Source organism: Camelus bactrianus, chromosome 7 (genome assembly GCF_048773025.1).
Source record: "Camelus bactrianus isolate YW-2024 breed Bactrian camel chromosome 7, ASM4877302v1, whole genome shotgun sequence".
In the NCBI taxonomy this organism is placed as follows: domain Eukaryota; kingdom Metazoa; phylum Chordata; class Mammalia; order Artiodactyla; family Camelidae; genus Camelus; species Camelus bactrianus.
This window is the reverse complement of record NC_133545.1, coordinates 5,429,993-5,452,616: the sequence shown is the minus strand read 5'-3', so window position 1 is coordinate 5,452,616 and position 22,624 is coordinate 5,429,993. Positions and strand designations below refer to the sequence as shown.

At 40.7% G+C, this 22,624-nt stretch overlaps 1 long non-coding RNA gene and 1 pseudogene across 2 annotated transcripts; both read right to left on the bottom strand.

The window, feature by feature from the left end:
• Positions 1-891: 891 nt before the first annotated feature.
• On the bottom strand, positions 892-3,269 carry LOC105075077 (GTPase IMAP family member 5 pseudogene; annotated as a pseudogene).
• Positions 3,270-3,280: 11 nt separating this feature from the next.
• Positions 3,281-21,435, bottom strand: LOC141578103 (uncharacterized). 2 transcript variants are annotated; one of them, XR_012508009.1, is made up of 4 exons: positions 18,395-21,435; positions 18,089-18,290; positions 7,092-7,189; positions 3,281-3,486 (listed from the first exon to the last, which is right to left on the bottom strand). It is a non-coding gene; the product is annotated as an uncharacterized LOC141578103 (long non-coding RNA). The 2 variants fall into 2 exon arrangements; XR_012508008.1 differs by having other exon boundaries at positions 18,089-21,435.
• Positions 21,436-22,624: the final 1,189 nt, after the last annotated feature.

Sequence of the window (22,624 nt, the reverse complement as noted above, 5' to 3'; positions counted from 1 at the left end):
ATGTGGCACTGGGACAAAATACATGTAAGCCTGGAACAAGGGATAACATTTAGAAGAAAAGAATTCCACCGGTCATCAGGGTCTGAGCCACAACCCAAGGAATGGGGATGGGAGGGCAGGAGGTGGGCAGGATGCATCCTGGAGACGCCAAGGAGGTGGAACCAGCACGGTGCGGTCACTAACAGCAAGTTCGGGAGGGAGCCAGGTTTCTATCTTAGTCGCCCTGCAGCAGTGGCTCCTGTCACTGCCCGGGGCCCTTTGAGGGAGAATGGGTTGCACAGAAGAAGGCAAAGACTTTGCATCTGGATGTGCGACCCTGAAGGTTTCTGGGGCTGGGCCCTCTCATCCTCCCTCCAGGGAAGGCATCTGGACCAGGCAGAAGAGAGTGTTAGGGAGCAGGGCTGCAGGACGAGGGCTGCCCTCCAGGTCTGCAGCTGGGCCATTCCCAGGCCTCCCAGCACCGAGGAAGCGTCTCTTTCCCCTCCAGCAGCATTGTCCCGTCCTCCAAATGATGTTCCACCTTTGCTGATTTCCAAGGGGAATAAAGCTGGAGGGTTAACCCAGGATATTTTGCAATAGGAAAGGAGAAAGGGTTTTGCTAAACCTTTACAAACACAGGAATGTTCACCAAAGTAATTCCTTAGAAAGTATTCAGATATGAGCTCTCTTTCTCCCTCAGCTGGCAAAGGGAACTCAGAGAAGACCCGCCTAGGGGCTGGCCCATTTCCTCCCTCACCCTGCCCACCACCACCATCATTCTTCAAAATAATCCAACTATGGGGATTTTTCTCGTTCTTCAGGATTCAGTGAATGTCTACTCTGTAGCAGAAATTGTAACAGCAGAGGGAGTCCTTCCTAATTCTAAAAACAAGAAATGAAAAATCAGTTTATTTATTCTTGATGCCACTTCCTCACTGGAAGCATGAGAACAGGGAAGTTCTGACAGATCTAAGGATTTTTTTTCAAAAAGGGAAATGGGGAACTCTTTATTAGTTCAATTTTTTCCAAATGTAAATAAGAGAGACCCCAAATTCCAACAGCTTAAGCCATAAGGAAACTTACTGGCTGACGTTACTGGAACTCCAAAGATAGGGTAGGATTCAGGACTGGTTGATTCAAGGGCTCAGACTACTCCATCACTCTGCTCTACTTTGAAGTGTTGCCTTCAACCTCAGGCTGGTAGCTGCTGGAGTTCCAGTCATCACACTCAGATCCAACAATGACCAGAGGGAGACTGTCTCTCTTTGGGGATCTCTCCTGGGAAAGGAGAAACCTTCTGGCCCCACCTCTGCAGACTTTTACTCACTTCCCAGTGGCCTGAATTGGGTCTCAGGACCATGCCCGAGCTAATCACTGCACAGAAAATGGGATTGTACATAGACCAGCCAGGCATCCCTGGAACTGAGTCATTGTCATCTTTTCAGGGATTCATGGCTTCACTGAGGGAGAGGGAGAGGCATGAACCAAGCCAGAAGTCTATGAGGGGAACGCGGAATGAGAGCTGCAGAGACAACACACCATGTCCTCAGCAGATCGTGGGAAATTATTTCCGGATTGGACAATGAATCCCTGAGGTGATACTTTAGAAAATGCTCTGACATACAGATGATACACACAAGATGACACAAGATGATCAACAGAATAAGAACAAAAAGTAAACTGCACCAAACAAGGCAAACACAAAGCTCATAATGCAACATGATCCAGTTTTTGACCCGGAGGAGTGCCTTGAACACACAGTTTCTCTGGGCCCCTTTCAGATCCAGATCTTGCTTTTGCTTTACAACCTGTGACTGCACCTTGTCCAGGTAGAGCCTGTGGCCTTCTCCACGTGCATCATCCCCCCCTTGCTGGAGAATCTGTGCATCAAAGAAGAGGTCGTTGGTATAGAAGGCACCGTCGAGCTCCCTCTCCAGCCTCTCGATCACGGCCATCAGCTCCAGCAGCTGCTCCCTCTGCTCCTCCCCAGTGGCCCGGTTGTTGAAGGCACAGTACCTCCTCCCACACTCCCGGACCAGGCTCTTCAGCTGGAGGTTGTCTGTGTTTGCTACATAGTCATCCAAGGATTCGCCCACCAAGTCCTCCTTGTGGGTGAAGAGGATGACCGTGTGTCTCATGACTCCTGCGCCAAAGACCTCCTTCACCTTGGTCACGGCCACCGTGTCCTGCTCGGTGAAGCGCCCCAGCTGGGTCACCAGCAGCAGCACGTGGGGCCCGGGGGCCAAGAGCAGGTAGCAGTCCCCGATGTGCTCGTACGTCTCCTGGTCCTGGGCCTTTGCCTCAAAGATGGAGGGCGTGTCCACCACCAGGATGTTCCTCCCGTTCCACGTGCCCGTTGCCTTCTGGCATGTCCTGGTCAGTGTCTGGGCACCCAGCCTGGACTTAAACACCTGTTGGCAGAGGACGCTGTTCCCTGTGGCACTTTTCCCTCTGCCTGTTCTGCCCACCAGGATGATCCTCAATAGAGATGACCCTGGATTTAAGCTTTCTGCTCCTCCGCCTGTCCGAGCACACAAAAAGCTGATGTGTACTTGCTATGGACTGAAAGTTTGTGTCCCTACAAAATGCATATGCCGAAACCCTAATCCCCAGTGTGATGTATCTGGAGGTGGGGTCTTTGGGAGGTGATGAAGTCTAGAGAGGGCCTGAGGATGGAGTCTCATGGTAGAATTAGTGTCCCTTTTAAGAAGAGGAAAAGACTAGAGCTCTTTGACATATGGGGACACAGCAACCAGGAAGTGGGTTCTTACCTGACACCAAATCTACCACACTTTGATCTTGGACCTGGCAGCCTCCAGAACAGCGAGAAATAAATACTTGTGGTTTTTACCCAGTAAAAACAAATAAGTAGTATTTGTGTTAGCAACCTAAACTGACTTAAAGAGTAATAAATGTCTTCTGAGGAGGAAGAGAGCAAAAGCTAAAAAGGTGAAGACTCAGAAGAAATCGTATCCCTGGATTTAGGCTATCACACTCCATTTCCCCCAAAGGGCTGGGCTCTGAGTAAGTACACTTTGTAGAGAATAAAGGGAACCCACACAGGGCTGGTGGAATAAATCAGCCCAGCTCGCCAAAGTCTTTGAGATGCTGAATTTTTCTACCCTTTTCAGAGCCTTCTCCTTATACTGTTCCCACTCTGAAGGCTTTCTGATGCTCAGAGCTTCCAACAACCACTAAGTTGTTTGTCTCATACTTTCAACTCCTCCCATCCCTGCTTAGTCTCTGTTTTATGAGATGGCAGGATTTTATCTGAAAAAATTTACCCTCATTAAGAACAATATGACAGTAAATAGTCCAATAAGTTTTATTTCCTGGGGGAAACACATTTGTCTTGGGGTGACTCTGGTCTTGTAACTTCCAATGTAGGTGGGAGGTCTGCTGCCCCAGTGCTGAGTTCATGGCCCCCAAGTGTCATGAAGGGCTCCACCCGACCTTATCTGTGGTGCAGGCAGCTTCTGACCTCTTCTGAAGTCCTTCCATCTTATTCTAGAGGGAAAACATGCAGAGATTGTTCATACTGCAGTCAGATGTGATATTCAACACAAAACAGCACATTTTATAGATGGGAAAATGAAGGCAAGAAAAAAGAACTACTGAGGGTCACACACAATTTAATGCATGAGCTAAGACTAAAACCCAGGTCTGCTGACCCACAGCCATTGTTGGCATTAGACTGAGCTTCCTTGCTTAGAGGATATAGACAGCCCTGTCACAACAGCACTGCACATGGCTTCCCACCACCTGCATTAAGGCAATTGGAGGCACTGAACACATGCTGTTCACCCAGAAGACCAAACATGGAAGTTGGTCATTTTCTACTGAGCATCCTGGCTCTCTGCCTTGAGGGTCTCAGTCCTGGCACCCAAACCCAAGCTTGCCTGGCAGAGTTCCCACCTTTGATAAACTCACAAACAAAATTCTCCCCTAAGTTTCCATGGTGATGGTGGTCACCAATCATCCCAGTTTGCCCAGGACTGAGGATCCCCTGATCAAAGGACCTTCAGTGTTGAAACTAGGAGAGTCCCAGGCAAACCAGGACAAGTTGGTCAAGCCAGGAGTAGGAGGTTGTCATGAGTCCAGGTGGGCAGTAGGGTAGGGAGCACATCAAGTAAGCAGGGAGAAGACCTGATTTGTTAGGCTCAGACCAGCTTTTACATTACCAAAGATCTTTCTTCCATGTTCTTAGCTCAAAGAGTCTTGGACTAGTAGCTACCTCAGAGGCATCTCTCACCTGCCCACTCAACCTTCTTCCATTGTCCCCCATATGCCTTTTTCTGATCCTTCCTTTTCTTCCTAACTCCTACTTCCTGTGCTCAGCTAGGGGGTCCCTTCAGGTCCTACTCAAACTTCACTGCTGGCAAAGCCCTTCACAACCTTTCCAGAGCTACATCAGGACCTCGCTGTGTGCCAAGTTTTAGAATATTTTCTTTGCAACAGATCTAAAGAGTTAATGCTGAGGAATGAACCTCTACACCCCAATGTTCATAGTAGCAATATTTTCAATAGCCAAGACATAGAAACAACCTAAATGTCCATCAACAGATGAATGGATAAAGAAGATGTGGGGTGTGTGTGTGTGTATGTATATGTGTGTGTATATATATACACATATATATATATGAATATTACTCAGCCATAAAAAGGAATAAAATAATGCCATTTGCAGCAACATGGAGGGACCTAGAGATTATCATACTAAGTGAAGTAAGTCAGAGAAAGACAAATATCATATGATATCACTTATAAGTGGAATCTAAAACAAATGATACTAATGAACTTATTTACAAAACAGAAATAGACTCACAGACATGCAAAACAAACTTATGGTTACCTAAGTGGAAAGAGGGTGGGGAGGGATAAATTAGGAGTTTGGGATTAACAAATACACATTACTATCTATAAGCTAGATAACCAACAAGGGCTTACTGTACAGCACAGGGAACTATATTTAATATCTTGTAATAACTTATAATGGAAAAGAAACTGAAATAGAAAAGATACACACACACACACACACATAACTGAAACACTTTGCTGTACACCTGAAACTAACTCAACATTGTAAATCAGCTATACTTTGATCTAAAAAAAGAAAGTCTAAAAAGAAAAGAATGAACCTCTAATTGTGGAATTTCGGCCTCTAGGATGGGTGAACTAAACAAAATTTCCGTGCTCCTTAGGAATCACACTATAAAGGATGTTACCTAGCTCCTGCGTGTGTGAAACTGGCCACAGTGATTACCTCTGAAGGAAAAATAATTTAGTAAATAAATCACTTGGGAGATATTTGAATTTGAATGTCAAAATCCAGCTTCTATCAGACAATCTCCTGGTAGCATCTTGACCTGAAGAATTTCTTTTTTTTTTTTTTTTCTTGTTTTTTTGGAGCAGGGATTGGTGGGTGGAATTAAATTTATTGATTCATTTATTTATTTCTTAATGGAGGTACTGGGGATTGAACCCAGAACCTCCTGCATGCTAAGCACAAACTCTACCACTGAGCTATACCCTCCTCACTGACATCTTGTAATTCATTCTGATATTTTTGAGCCAAAAGAGAATTCTGCCTTAAGACTTCAATATCAGCTCCTGCCTGAGTTTCCAGCCTGCCCTAAAAATTTTGGACCAAACAGCCCCCATAACTGCATGAACCAATTCCTTCAAATGCATTTCTTCATACATTATCTTACTGCTTCTGTTTTTCTGAAGAAAACTAATACATCGATCCAGCTAATTCTCTCTTTGAAAACTGGAGAAGGGACGAACCTGGAAATAACTCTCATCTTTGGCTAGTTCTTTTCAAGGATAAAGTCTATAGGGAGGATTTAAATATATGATTGCATGGAGAGTGGCAAATGGGGAAACTCTTTTTGGGGGATATTTTTTAAGATATCAGCTCATTTTCTGTGCTGATGATTTTGAAACCAAGGTGCTCCCTCCTGCTCAAAAGCCTGTTTGGGGCTGGCCCCCAACCCACCTCCCTCATTTTATAGCCACCAATCCTTCCATTAATTCATTTAAAATGTTATCAAATATCTGGCTTTGCTGGACACTTCTCTACCTACACTTGGAGGACAGTGGAACCAGTTTAGAGAACAGCTCCTGCCGAAGACGGAAAGAAGATGATTTCTTCTCCCACTCTTGGGAAGACCCACGTCCTGCAACCTCTCCACCAGGCTGGACTGAAGGAGCACGTGGCGCCAGGAAAGGCAGCGGCACCTTTGGGGAAATGGTGAAATGGACCGAAACCTGGGCAGATAATCTTCCTCTCATTTGCCAAATGTATTCCTGGTGTCATTCCCTCTCCCCCGACTGGAGCGCATTGGAGAGGGTGTCACACTAACTAGGAATCATAACAAGACGCTGTTGAGAGATGCTGTCGCTGTCACAGGATGTGAATCAAGGTGACCCTCCAGAAATGATGCTCTTGTAACCATTTGGATGACAATTACAATACTAATGAGGGGGCTAAGTCATTTTTTAAACAATAAATTGTATTTCTTTCTCAGAAATAAAAATGTTTTACCTGAGCATATCACCTCGAGTCTTAGTCCTGAAATCTTTCTCCTCTCTTTAAAATAGAAATTTTCCTTCAAGGCTGAGTGGTATATGCAACAAAAACAGGCAACAGAAATCAAGGCAGCTTAAAATCGCAAGACAGAGTTTTCAGCCCGTTCTTCAAAAGGCATCTTATGATTTCTGGGTGCAGGTTGCAGGGAGGAGGGTCGGGTCATTGTCCCTTGGCCAGCAACGTGTAGAGGATTCTGTACCGACACAAGTGTAGCTGCCACTATGCACTTATGTGAAAATCCTTTTGCACAAACACAAGAAATAAGCAAGCTAGCATCACCAAAGGGCTACTGTCTGAGCTCATTCTGTTCACAATTTTAGGTTCTAAAAAACAGAGTATCAGTGATGTTTTCAACTTGCATTGAGTTTGGGCTTTAGGGTCTATAATTCCTGACTCTAATGATTTAGGAATAATGAAACTGAGGCTTAGAAAGATCAAGGGTGCAGACTGACATAGATTGTTACTGGTAGATGGTGTGGAGGTGGGAGAGAGAGAGAGAGAAAAAAACAAGCCCTGTTACCTGGCGGGTCCTGGAAAGTCTTGCAAGCACTACAGAGTCTTGCAGTGCAGTAATCTTCCCTTCTCTCCTAGGCAGCTTCTCTCATTGGCTTCTAGTCTCTTCAAAAGAGCACAAGAGCAGTGAGAGATAAAAAAAAAAAAAAACTAGCCACAAGTTCTATGTGCCAGAGAGAGAGGGACCATGCCCCACCCCAGGTGGGAAAGGAGCAATGTGCGAGTTTCCTCACAAAGCCACCCTGAGTGATTTAAAAGCCCTCAGAGATGCTAGAGGAAGAGGGTTCTGCGGGTTAGTTTTGTTTTCTTTCTACTAACCGCTCCATTTCCTTCTCCCCACCACAGCTCTCTTCTGCTTTTGTGCAAAATAAGTTCTGGAGAACTGTTCTGGATAATGGAGACCCAGAGAAGCCAAGGAGCATCTGGGATGCTGCTGCCTCTCACATGCATCAACTGCTGCCTTTCACTGGCCAGAAGGAGACCGACACGCATCTCCCCACGCACCTCTCCTGCGTAAAGATAGCTTCTTAGACGTAATTCTAGACGGCGGTGAAGGCTGAACTCAAGGCAGGCATCTCTTTGCTTAGTTTGGAGAGGAGGGTACTTATAATGCAAATAACACACACATTTCACATTTTGCAATGAAAGTCATGCTTGACTTACAAAAATATTCTCCTATATTAATACCATAATTGTAACTTTTCAAAGAATAATTGTTATGACACTGAATGAGGTGGATACGTGCCCTCCTACAATAGAGGACAGAAAAGCATGCTTCTAACATACAGAAGACTTCATTTTCTCTTTTTTAGCTAGAAAAGCCTCTGATAGCTCATCTTGGCTGGGGTGGGGGGGTGGAGGGTAGGGTTAAAGATCAGCTCCTCTAAAACAAAAATAATTCTTTTGACTTAGACATTTATCAACTCCAAACTGGCTTATCATGACTATTTATGTGCCCTAAGTCAACTTATTCAGTCATCCCAGCATATAGCTTGTAAATGCTTGACACACAAGAAAGGGACCTTGCTCAAAGGTAGCAAATCCGCACACACCTCGCAAGTTTTCATGGCTGAGGGAAACCTGCCCTCTCACCTGCCTGGAGCTACCCTGGCTAACACTCACGTGCCCACGCCGCAGAGGCTGCGCTTTCTATCAGCTACTTTCTGTGCATTAGAGAAAGGCAAATTAATCATGGAAAAGAATCATGATTCTGTCTTCAAGCATCTCCTCGGCTACTGCAGAGGCTGAGATAGGATGGCCTTCTACTGAGGATAACTGTACGCTTTTTCCTCTAAACAGCCTGTTCACCTGTGGGGAGATGCATGTCGGTCTCATTCTGGCCAGCCTGATAATTGCATGCTTTTCCTCTGCACAGCCCAACCCCCTGCCCCAGGCTTAGCTGATTTTTTCTGTTAAATGGTATGTATTTTTCTTGTTGATTCAAGAAAGGCCTTCATTTATGACTTAAGAAAGCAAAATATTACACTGGTTAACATGCCTTTTCTGCCCCTTTCCTTTCCTTATTTAGAGTTTTGTGGCTCTTTGGGACTCGGTTTTTTCCTTTGGCATTAACTTGTGGACTTCTAGCCATGACTCTTCAAACCATAGATGCTTGTAACTGATGGTGAAAGAAATATAAGCAATAAAAAAGGAGGGAAATTGTTCCTTTGTCCCTTTGTCCCTACAGCTACAGAGGGAAACAGCAAATATTATTCCTGCAAAGGAGTCTGTGAGATACCCAGTCTTTGAAAATTGTAGCTCTGCCCTCTGAAAATAACCGTTCATCTCTAAAAGCTTGTAGAATTGTGGTCGTCTTATTTAATTATGTGTTTTCCTATTGTGAGATATAAATTGAAATCTAGTAATTCCTAACAGGTCTAAATATCTGCAAGATTTCTTAGACAAATCCATCACTGATATTTCCTTCTTCTGCCATAAGCATGCAGGTAATAAAATAAAATAAAACAAAATAGGGGAGAGGATACAGCTCAAGTAGCAGAGCATGTGCTTAGCATACACAGGGTCCTGGGTTCAATCCCCAGTACCTCCCCTAAAAATAAATAAATAAGTAAACCAAATTACCTACCCCCAAAAAAATTTTTTTAATTAATTAATTTTTTAAATAAAACAAAATAAAATAGTCAAAAAATTTGAGACTTGTGTGTCATTTAAATTCATGATATGCTCAGTAAAATGCAACTGTCAACTGTTGTCAAATGTCTTGCAAACACCACCCCCTGCTGTTTATCTCTTATTTTAGCTATGAAAAGTTTTTCGCTCAGTCTGGAATTTCCAACCAATGTTTTCTTTATGGCTTCTATTATTCTAGAAAGCCCTCCTTTCTCATACCTTTATTTAAAAATATTTTATTTAAGTCCACACAAAAATCTGCACATGAATATTTGTAATAGTTTTATTCATAATTGCCAAAATTTGGAAGCAACCAAGATGTCCTTCAGTAAGTGAATGGCTAAATAAACTTTGGTATACATAGACAAAGGAATACTATTCAGTATTGAAAAAAATGAGCTATCAAGCCATGAAAAGACATGTAGGAAACTTGAATGCATGTTACTAAAGGAAAGACATCATATGAAAAGTCTGCATACAGTATGATTCCAACTCTGACATTCTGGAAAAGAATGGAAACTATGGAGAGAGTAAAAGATCAGTGTTTCCAAGATTTGGGGATATGGATGAATAGGTGGACAACAGAGTATTTTTAGGGCAGTGAAGCTATTCTGTCTGATATCATAATGGTGGACACATGTCACTATACATTTGTCAACATCCATAGGATATACAACACCAAGAGTGAACTTCATGTAAACTGTGGACTTCAATTAATAATAATGTATCAACACGGGGCCAAGATGGCGGAGTAGAAGGACACTTGTAGCTCACCCTCTCCCACAAATACACCAAAACTCACATCCACGGACACACCCAGCCAACCAGGGCACCTGCTGAACTCCGGCAGAACATCACCCTCTTCAAAAGACAAAGACGCCAAGAATCTGGTAGGAGAAAAGGAAAAAAGAAAGAAGAAAAAGCAAAACAGAGCGGGATCAGTCCCGCGGGGAGGGAGTGGCAAAGGAGGAATAGCACTCATTCGCTGGGTCTCCACCTCTCCAACAGAGAGGCCAGCAGGACGGAGGGGGAGCCTCCAAGTCTCGGATCTGTATGGAGCACCCCTTGACTGACAGAACCAAGTTAAACGGGCCAGAGGGTCTCTGCAATTCCCAGCCCTAGAGGCAAAGTGGCAGGTGGGGGACAGGACAGGCCGCCCCAGCCGGGCGGAGGACTAGGGCAGCTGCGCTGAGGCAGCCGTGGGGGACTACAGGGTGCTAAGTGCCATGGATGAGTGAGTACACAGGGCTGAACAACCTGGGCCCCCTCATAAAACAACATGGCTGATGTGCCCTGGGGGAAAAGGTGACATACCCCCATTTCCAAAAACCCGTGAAAGGTTTTCAGGAGAAGAGAGGCGGGGCTCAGGCACAGCAGCCATATCCTCCAGCACTTAGCACCCAGGCGGGGGTGTGGTCAAAATCTGAATCCCTACCTAAGGGTTTAGCAGCCTCAAAGGCCAGATGGACACTTGTTTACAGCCCGAGGCAAATAGGATCTTTCTGCCCTGGTACCTCAGAGAACTTGCACTGCCAAAACAAACAAGGAGCTGAGTTTTTGCATGGTGCAGGGGTGGGGCTGTTCGGCCATCTTCCCTGAGCCCGCCTATGGAGGGCCAACCCGAGGTGGAGCGGACAGCTGCACAGAGCAGGGGCGACCAGCCGGGAGAGGGTGGGCGGCCACCCACCTTCCTGGCAGGAGCCCATAGCACCTGACCAAGGTGCTGGGAGGGGGCATGATCCGCCCAACTACCTAACCAGAGCGCAGCATCTGACTGTGGCATCGGGAGGGGGAGTGACCTGCCCGCCCACCAGGTAAGAGCTCAGAACCTGACCACAGTGTTGGGAGGGGGTGCGATCTGCTTGCCAACAGGCACTGGGAGCAGCAAAGATGAGGGTGCCAATGGAGGACCCCTGGAAGCAGCAAGCTAAGTTCAAGAAACAGGGCAAAGACAGAAAGCTTTCTCTATAAAATCATTAAGAGTGCATAGTCTCTAGGAAAACACATCACCCCTTTTAATTTTTAAATCTTTTTTTATCTGTTCTATTTTCTATTTCCTGTTTAATTTTTACTTTTTAAACAATTGTATATGCTTCCAGTTTTAATCCCTTTACATTTTTTTCTTTTAAAATATTATTATTATTATTATTCTTAAAAGTCCACCTCATTTCACTTTTATTTCTCTGTCTTGAACTCCTGTTATTGATTATACACAGGATTCAATATTTTTTCCTCTTTTCTCCTTTTTTTTCAAGGTTTTTAAAACACACCTCAACCTGATTGCTATTCCACTTCAACTTGCTCTTCTATTATTGATTATACACGGTTCTTAAGCCTTTTTTTCTCCCTTCTTATAAAATTCTCTCTCTTTATTTTATCTATTTTTACCTAATCTATTTTCTATTACCTTTTTAATTTTTACTTTTTAAACAATTCTATATATCTCAAATTTTAATCCCTTTAAAATTTTTCTTTTAGAATATTTTTTATTATTTTTATTTTTAAAAATCCACCTGATTTCATTTTCATTTCTCTAGGTTTTGATCTCCTGTTAGTGATTATACACAGGTTTCAAATATTGTTTTTTGCTCTTTTCTGCCTTTTTTTTTTAAAGGTTTATAAAAGACGTCTGAACTCAATTGCTAGTCTGATTCAACTTACTCCTCTATATTGATTATACACTGTTTTGTTTTCAAACCTTTTTTTCCTCCCTTTTAAAATTCTCTCTCTCTTTTATTTAAAGTTTTATTCCTGCATAGGTGTTAGATAGATAAATAAATAAACTCCTTAAGGACCACAATAGATAACTGATACTCCATAAGCCACAGTGCCAGGGAGATATGAGCAATATGAAAAAGCAGAGGAATGACTCTCAATTAAAAGAGCAAGAGAAATCCCCTGAAAGAATAATCAATGAAATAAACATTGATGTCCTACTAAATCAAGATTTCAAAAAAGTAATGATCAAAGTACTGAAGAAACTAAAAGAGATAGTGTTTAGAGATATAAAATATGTCAAAAATGAAATTGAAGCTATAAAGAAGAGCCAGGTAGAACTGGTAAACTCATTTGCTGAGATGAGAGCTGATCTAAAGGCTGTACAAAGCAGACTAGATAATGCAGAAGAACAAATAAGTGACCTGGAAGACAGGACAACAGAAAGGACCCAATCAGAACAGCTGAGAGAAAAACAAGTAAAAAACAATGAAAAGAATATAAGGAACCTATGGGATAATATAAAGCATGCCAATCTATGCATAATAGGGGTTCCAGAAGAGGAAGAAAGAACAAAGGGGATTGAAAACATATGTAAAGAAATCATGACTGAAAACTTCCCAAACCTAAAAAGGAATCAGATACCCAAGTACAGGAAGCTCAGAGGGTCCCAAACAGGAAGAACCCAAACAGACCCACACCAAGACATATCATAATCAAGATGGCCAGAGTCAAGGATAAAGAAATGATCCTAAGGGAGCAAGAGAAAAACAAAGAGTGAGTTACAAGGGAACCCTCATAAGGCTCTCAGCTGATTTCTCTACATAAACACTACAGGCCAGAAGGGAGTGGCAAGATATATTCAAAGTCCTGAATGAAAAACAGATACAGCCTAGGATACTCTATCCAGCAAGGCTTCCTCAACAAAGAATAGAAGGAGAGATAAAGAATTTCACAAGCAAGCAAATACTAGAAGAGTTAAGCAACACTAAACCCATGCTAAAAGAAATATTGAAAGGTCTACTCTAAATAGAAAAGAAGCAGGATGCTACAGAAATGAGAAACTCATAACTGGAAAGGTGATAACTACCATGAGTTACAAATAGAATAAACATGAAATTGTAAGGAAGACATCTAAATCATTAAGAGTGGGAGAGGGAAGAAAGAAAATATACAGGGTTTTTTTAAAATATTTTGTTCTCGGTAGGATGGGTTTGAGATTATATTACTACCTGTTTAAAACAAACAGTTATAGTAATGGGTTAATAGACTTACAAAAATGGGTAACCACAAGCCAAAATCTTACAAGTGAGTCACAAAAACTAAATAAAATCCAAGATGATACAAAAGAAAATTACCAAGCCACAAAAGGAAGAAGAAAGGAACAAAAAGGAAATACCGAATCAACTCCAAAAATAAGGTCAAAATGGTAATAAACACACATCTATCATTAATTACTGTAAATGTTAATGGACTAAATGCTCCAGTCAAAACACATAGCGTTGCAGACTGGATAATAAAGCAAGAACCTTCAATATGCTGCATACAAGAGACCCACATATACAGACACATATACATTGAGAGTGAAAGGATGGAAAAGGATATTGCATGCAGATGGAAAAGCCAAAAAAGCAGGTGTAGCAGTACTGATTTCAGACAAAATAGACTTTAAAACAAAGGCCATAAAGAAAGATAAAGAAGGACATTTTATAACGATTAAAGGAGTACTACAAGATGAGGATATTACACTCATTAATACATATGCAGCCAATATAGGAGCACCTAAGTACATAAAACAATTACTAACAGAGACAAAGGGGGAAATTGATGGGAATACAATCATTGTCAGAGATTTTAACACTGCATTAACATCACAGGACAGATCTTCAAGACAGAAAGTAAATAAGGCAACAGAGAAATTAAATGATACAATAGAAAAATTAGATTTGGTGGATATTTTCAGAGCATTATACCCCCCAAAAATAGGATGTACATTCCTTTCAAGTGCACATGGAACATTTTTTAGGATTGATCATGTACTTGGGCACAAAAGAAGCCTCAACAATTTTAAGAAGATAGAAATTATCTCAAGCATCTTTACTGACCACAATGCCATGAAACTAGAAATCAACTACAGAGAAACAGAGGGAAAAAAAAAAAAAAGGGGAAAGCATGGAGATTTAACCACATGTTATTAAAAAATCAATGGGTCAAGGATGAAATCAAAGTTGAAATTAAAAAATACCTTGAGACAAATGAAAATGAAAACAACCACACAAAATTTATGGGATGCAGCAAAGGCAGTGCTAAGAGGGGAGTTTATAGCGATACATGCCTTCCTCAACAAAGAAGAACAATTTCAAATAAACAATCTAACCCACTAACTAAAAGAATTAGGAAAAGAAGAGCAAAAGACCCCAAAAGGCAGCAGAAGGAAGGAAATAATAAAGATCAGGGAGGAAATAAATAAAATAAAAATTTTTTAAAAATAGAAAAAATCAATCAAACCGACAGCTGGTTTTTTTTGAAAAAGTAAAAAAAATGAACAAACCTCTCACCAAACTCACAAAGAAGAAGAAGGAGAGAGCACAAATAAGCAAAATAAGAAATGAAAATGGAGAAATTACAACCAATAAAATAGAAATACAGAATATCATATAAGAATATTATGAAAGACTATATGGAACCAAAATGGATAACCTAGAGGAGATGGACAAGTTTCTGGGAACATACTGTCCACCAAGACTGAACCAAGAAGAAACTGACCACTTGAAGAAATCGATCACTAGAAATTAAATCAAATTAGCAATAAAAAAAACCTCCCTACAAATAAAAGTCCAGGACCAGATGGCTTCACTGGGGAATTCTACCAAACATACAAAGAAGAACTCATACCCACCCTTCTCAAACTCTTCCAGAAGATTGAAATGGAGGGAATACTCCCAAACTCATTCTATGAAGCCACCATCACCCTGATACCCAAATCAAGCAAAGACACTACCAAAAAAGAGAATAACAGACCAATATCACTGATGAACATAGATGCAAAAATCCTCACCAAAATATTAGCAAATAGAATCCAACAGCACATAAAAAAGATTATACATCATGACCAAATGGGGTTCATCCTAGGGACCCAAGGGTGGTTCAACACATGCAAATCAATCAATGTAATACATCACATCAACAAGAGAAAGGACAAAAACCACATGATCATCTCAATAGATGCAGAAAAAGCATTTGATAAAATTCAACACCCATTTATGATATAAACTCTCATTGAAGTGGGTACAGAGGGATCATATCTCAACATAATAAAAGCTATATATGACAAACCTACAACCAGCACAGTACTCAATGGTGAAAAACTCAAAAGCTTCCCACTAAAATCTGGGACAAGACAAGGATGCCCACTATCACCACTTCTATTCAACATAGTCTTGGAAGACCTAGCCACAGCACTCAGGCAAGAGAGAGAAATAAAAGGGATCCAAATTGGAAAAGAAGAGGTAAAAGTGTCACTATATGCTGATGACATGTTACTATATCTAGAAAACCCTAAAAGGTCCACACAGAAACTACTAGAGCTGATTAAAGAATTCAGCAAGGTAGCAGGTTACAAGATTAATGTTCAAAAATCAGTTGCATTTCTTTACACTAATGATGAATCAACAGAAAAAGAAAATAAAGAAATAATCCCCTTTAAAATAGCACCCAAAGTAATAAAATACCTAGGAATAAATATAACCAAGGAAGTGAAAAACTTATACAAGGGAAACTATAAAACACTGATGAAGGAAATTAAAGAAGACTTAAAAAAGTGGAAAGATAGCCCATGCTCCTGGATTGGAAGAATCAATATTGTTAAAATGGTCACATTGCCCAAGGCAATCTACAGATTTAATACAATTCCTATCAAATTACCCAGCACAGATTTCACAGAACTAGAACAAATCAAAATAAAATTTATATGGAACCACAAAAGACCTAGAATTGCCAAAGCATTACTGAAGAAAAAGAAAGAGGCTGGAGGAATAACTCTCCCAGACTTCAGACAATACTATAGAGCTACGGTCATCAAGACAGCATGGTATTGGTACAAAAACAGACATATAGACCAATGGAACAGAACAGAGAGCCCAGAAATGAACCCACAAATTTTGGTCAACTGATCTTCGACAAAGGAGGCAAGAATATACAATGGAATAAAGACAGTCTCTTCAGCAAATGGTGTTGGGAAAACTGGACAGCAGCATGTAAATCAATGAAGCTAGAACACTCTCTTACACCATACACAAAAATCAACTCAAAATAAATCAAAGACTTAAACATAAGACAAGATACAATAAACCTCCTAGAAGAAAATACAGGCAAAACATCTCATATACATCTCAAAAATGTTCTCCTAGAACAGTCCACTCAAGCAATAGAAACGAAAGTAAGAATAAACAAATGGTACCTAATGAAAATTACAAGCTTCTGCACAGCAAAGGAAACCATAAGTAAAACAGAAAGACAGCCTATGGAATGGGAGAAAATTTGTGCAAATGAAACCGACAAAGGCTTGATCTCCAGAATATATAAGCAGCTCACACGACTTAATAAGAAAAAAACAAACCCAATCCAAAAATGGGCAGAAGACCTAAACAAGCAATTCTCTAAGGAAGGCATTCAAATGATCAATAGGCATATGAAAAAATGCTCAATATCACTAATTATCAGAGAAATGCAAATCAAAACTACAATGAGATATCACCTCAAACCAGTAAGAATGGCCATCATCCAAAAGTGCACAGATGACAAATGCTGGAGAGACTGTGGAGAAAAGGGAACCCTTCTACAGTGCTGGTGGGAATGGAGTTTGGTGCAGCCACTATGGAAAACAGTATGGAGATTCCTCAAAAGACTAGGAATAGACTTACAGTATAACCCAGGAATCCCACTCCTGGGCATATATCCAGAAGGAACCCTACTTCAGGATGACACCTGCACCTCAGTGTTCATAGCAGCACTATTTACAATAGCCAAGACGTGGAAACAGCCTAAATGTCCATCAACAGATGACTGGATAAAGAAGTGGTATATTTATACAACGGAATACTGCTCAGCCATAAAAAACAACAACATAACGCTATTTGCAGCAACATGGATGCTCCTGGAGGATGTCATTCTAAGTGAAGTAAGCCAGAAAGAGTAAGAAAAATACCACATGAGATCACTCATATGTGGAATCTAAAAAAAAAAAATCATAAATACAAAACAGAAACAGACTCATAGACATAGAATACAAACTTGTGGTTCCCAAAGGGGGCAGGGGGTGGGAAGGGATAGACTGGGATTTCAAAATGTAGAAGAGATAAACAAGATTATACTGTATAGCGCAGGGAAGTATGTACAAGATCTTATGGTAGCTCACAGCGAAAAAAAAATGTGACAATGAATATATGTATGTTCATGTAGAACTGAAAAATTGTGCTCTACACTGGAATTTGACACAACATTGTAAAATGACTATAACTCAATTTAAAAATGTTAAAAAAATAAGACACAATCCAAGTAATATTTTGAGTGTCTTAAAGTATTCTCAAATCTATGAAAAGATGTTTTAAACTCAGGATAAAAAAACAGATTAATGGTACAGAAATTAAAAAAAAATTTTTATTGAAGTGTAGTCGATTTACAATGTTAGTTTCACGTGTACAGCAATTTTTTTTTTTTTATGTTTAGTGACCAACTCTTCTTTGTTTTAAAAAATTTTTCTTTTTTGTTAATTTTCTTTGATGGCAGGGTAACTAGGTTTATTTATTTTTAATGGAGGTAACTGGGGATTGAACCCAGAATGGGTTCAGTGCTAAGCATGCACTCTACCACTGAGCTATACCCTCCCCACCAAATATTTTTAAACCTTTTAAACCTATCAGATGAGAATTTTCATAGACATTTGGCACAAACCCCTCCGGATGGAAGCACACGCAATAGTCTTCAGCGTCACACTCATACTCTGTGCCCCAGAATTTCTGGACCATGCTCTCTTCCACTTCTGGATTCTGCCTTTCTTTTGCCTTGATTGTTTCCAGAAACATTTCATCTCCCTCCACTTATACAGAGTATCTGATTAGGAAAATGGAAGCCAATCTAGGTATTAAAAGTAGGACATACTTTTAATCCAGGGAATGAGAGATTTGCCCAGGCCTGGGAAGCTGGGTGATTTCCAGGAGCCATCAGCTGTGAATCACATTGCTGTCTTCACGCAGCGGTACTCCTTGTCGTCCCCGTTCCAAATCTCACAAGAGTGCATCTCTTCTGCAGATTCTAAGCTGGACTTGTCAGGAAAGGGCTAGTGTTGGTCCAGTCTCTTTCCCTGTGATGCAGAGAACACAGAGAAAGAATCAGTGGTGCAAGTTTACAACAGAGAACTCAGCACAGCTGAAGGATTCATATGGAAGGATTCACCTTATGTCTTACCTTCTTATGGAAACATTTCCCATCTCATCAAGACAACAAATAGGAGTTACACCAGTTTGATGATGTGTATGCCTTGGACAAAGAATTAAAATATTACTTGAATTTTCATTACTTGTTGCCCCAGTATACTGACATATACCACCACAGTAGTCGGTGGCAGCGAATTCTTCCTCCTTCACTGCTGTGTACCAAGTTCTTGCCACACATGAGGCACTCACTAAGTACGTTTTCACTCTGCCCTTTGGGGAATTGGTAAGACTTGGCTGAAGCTACATTTCCCCAGCATGGAGAGCCCAAAATCTTTCTTGTTCTTTTTTGGGAATTTCCAGGGCTTCCTTCCTCAGGCTTCCCAATACTTCCTAAATTGTACACCACAGTTCTCTCATGTAGACTTGAAATTCAGTTCTTTAGCTGGCTTTTGCAATAAATACATATTCTAAGCATTTTGTAGGCTTTACTAGAGATTTTGAAAGTCACAGGGTGGGGTCACCTAAGCAGCACTTTGCCCCATTACTCCAAGTTGACTGTCCTCCTCTGGCTCGGAAAGAAGTGTTTGTCCCTCCATAACCCAGGACTGAGAAACTCTGGGGTGACACCTCGTCAATTCTCTCCCTCTCACAAAGGCAGAGGGATTGATCTGTTTGGGGATGTTAGCATGCTGGGAGAGCCTGACACCCATTAGACCATTTCCTGCTATTCTTTTCATTTTCAGAAACAGGAAACAAACTGCAATCTCTCCCTTTTGGCTTACTGTGACCAGATATGACTAACGCTTTTGGTTCCTTGTTTCATTCTATAAACAGACCAAAGTTCTCCTTCTGGCTGTCCAGCAAGTCTTCGCTTTTTGGTTTCATCTTCTCAGACTGACTCTTTGATAGTCGAGTGGCCTCCTTCTGCATAACTAACTCTTTTTCATTCAGGGAGGAGAAGGAAGACTCCTAGCTGTGGTTTCTGGTCCCTGCTGTGGTCTCCACTTCATCTTTACTAAGAAGTCCTAGAGTTTTGGTAAAAATATGGCATTTTGCCTTATTTGGTTCAGCTTTTTGTGTGTATAATTTTCCTTCAGAATACGGGTGGGGAGAAGGATCTTTGGCACTCTGGATCTAGCTGGTAACATTTGGAGCAGGAGAAATGCCTTGAAAATGATTGAAGTGACTTCCTCTCTTCCTTTTTTCCCCCAAACACAGTATATTTGCTCCTATGTAGTCAAATGTCAAAGTACCACCCCAGACTAATGGCATCAATAACCCCAGGGAATTTGCTAGGAACGCAAATTCTCAGGCCTACTGACTCAGAAACCTTATATTTTAAAAAGCCTTCCAGGTGGCTCTGATGCATACTAATACTTCACAAAATACAGAACCAAACCTGAATACCCATATCCTAATATTAAATAAAGTTAATAGAATTTTTGTCAAAAGATGACAGCCTTGTAAACCTGGATGTTTCCTTTAGAATGGATTGTCTATATTTTATCACTTCCCCGATTTGCATAAAAAGACTCAGGTCCAGTCACTAGGCAATAACATTTTATACACTGGAAGTCCAGCTAATAAGAGATGGAAACATCCCTTCTTCTTATAGGGGAGAGGAAACAGAGGAAGGCAGAGGGATAAAGCAATCAGATATGTGTCCTAAATTTTGTTTCTCCAGGTTTAGGAAACAAGAGGTATATTAGATAATTAAGTTCTGGTCACTTCTTCAGCTGTGATCTGGGAAGTGCCCTCTGCGAAAAACCTTTTAAACATGGACATCACCCTATGTTGGCCTTTTTTCAAGAATCCAAACCTCTTCCATTTCTATCTGGTTTTGGTTGCTCCCCAGTCCTTTTCAGTATTTGATTCTTTGTAGTTTATCCAAAGTTTATCTGTAGGATATTTAGTATGTTACAAGCCTGTTACTTCTGGAACCTGACTCGAGTCTTGGGGTTTTATTTTCTTGTCCTTTCCTTGGTTTGTGTTTAGAATGATTTGAAAGTTTGGTTGGGGGTATTGTCAAGGGAATTCACTAGTGGGGTGGGAGCAAGGTCACTCTAGAGCGAGGTATAGAGCAAATTCACCCCAGCTGCACGTGGCGTGGGCTGCTGGTCATCTGCTGACTAGCATCTGCCTCCTCTTCCTCACTAACAAAACTACAATTTTGTCTATAACAACAATGGACTCATGTGAAGTACTAAGTTGCACCGTGTTTCTTGCAGCCAGGGTAACCATACAAGAGGTAGTGGCAAAAATCCTGTGGAGATTTCTGGGTTGGCTTTGCTTTTGTAATTTAAGTGCCATTCTGTCTTCCTGCTTGTTTCTATGTTCTTTCCACCACAATTCAGACCTGAGGCTGAAGGTCAAGTGGCCATCTTGCCACACTGAGGACAACAGTTACTTGCAAAGAATGATGGGAGAAAAAAATAGCAAGTTCTTTGGATAGTTACATCGTCTCTGGACTCATCAGCTGTAAACTCCTTGTTGTATCAAAATTGAGCCCTTTGTTAAGCCGCTTTGGTGAAGTTCTCTTACGTGCAGTCAAACATACTCTCTAGGTGATATTCCAGGGCTGATTGAGAGTCACTGCCAGACCAGCCATAGGGAATTTAGACCATCAGGAGCTGAGCTATGAGGATGTCAGCCAAGGAGCCCCTCAAAGGGCACAGTCTGGAGTGAGAAATCAGCTCACTTCGTGAGATTACACCAGCTCGCGGGCTTTCTTGTTGGAGGCCAGTGGGAATTCAGAGACCTGACAGACATGGGCTATCACCCAACAACTAGAGGAGACAGAGGCCAAGGCTTGGAGACCTCATCGTCCTCCAGAAACCACATCATGTAAGTCATCCATCCCCCACTGAAGGAAAGGAACACGATGGTTGAGGGGTCCCAAAGTCACCAAAGTGGAGACACTGGACACTATCTGTGGGACTCTTCAACAGATCAGACTGGGCTGGTTTTTAAACAAGAGTAAACTTTTAGTTATATATTTCCCCTAGAAGTAATGTATGGGATTTACGAAAGATTATAAAATTATAGACAAATTAAACGTGGACATTTTTTCTTTATGTCCTAAATATAGCATATGTTTAGTTTTGACACATAAGCTGTTTCCAGTGAATTCCACATTGTTCCACAGGAAGCAATTGACTTATAGTCTCAGGGGACTCATTTCCACAAGCTTGTTCAAAGCATTTTGTCTACAAAGGCAACTATTACCGCAAGAGGAATCAAAAGTAAAGTTAAAAATTTCCTTGTCTCACTCTCCTTTCTTACAAATCCTGTATTAGAGATATGATGCTTAAGAAAATCTATACACCATATAACACAGTAATCTTGTTTATGAAGCAAAAACTACAGAAAATGCAAGGACATATTGATTAAAATACCCTAATAATAGAAGACTTTAATATACTGTTGTCAGAAAAGACATACCAAGTAGACCAAAAATAAGTAAGGAAGGAGAAGACCATTCCTTTGTTATAAGAATTAACAAAGTGAAGAAAGTAGCTCTCATGGGTATATAGAGAATACACTCTCTTTGCATAAGAACAGAATACATCCTTTTGCAGATGCTCATGAAACATTCACAAAATTGATCAACTATTAATAAAAGTTAGCAAACATCAGTGAGTTCCATAAAGTAGAAGTATTACAAAAAACACTTTCTGATCACAATGTGATAAAGCCAGAAGTTATTTTTGGGAAAAAAAGTCCTTCCATCTGGAAATTAAAACACTTCTATTAAACAACTTTTGTTGAAAAGAAAAATATAAGCTGACACTTCAGGATTTCTTAAAAATCATACTAATGAAAACACTAAATATCAGAAGCCATAGGATTCATATAAAGAAGTGATCAGAGGAAAATGCATTGCACAAAAGACTGTCAATAAAAATAAAAGAATGAAAACAAATTAGGTTCTCATTTCAAAAAACTGGCAAAAGTACAATAATTAAAGCAAAAGAAAGCACAAGTATGAAAGACAAAAATTAATGTAGTACAGAAAAAATTAGACCTAATTAATAAAACGAATCATGGTTTATTGAAAAAAATTTAAAATTAACAAACTACTAAGTAAATTGTTCAGGAAACAAGAGAAAAAGGCACAAATAAACTTTCAAAATGACAACACAAATGACCATTGAAAAAGAAGAACACTTTAAAATTTAAAACTTTTTTGTAAATAAATTTGAAAACCTAAATGAAATGGATAATTTCCTAGGGAAATACAGATTACCAAAATTATCTCCAT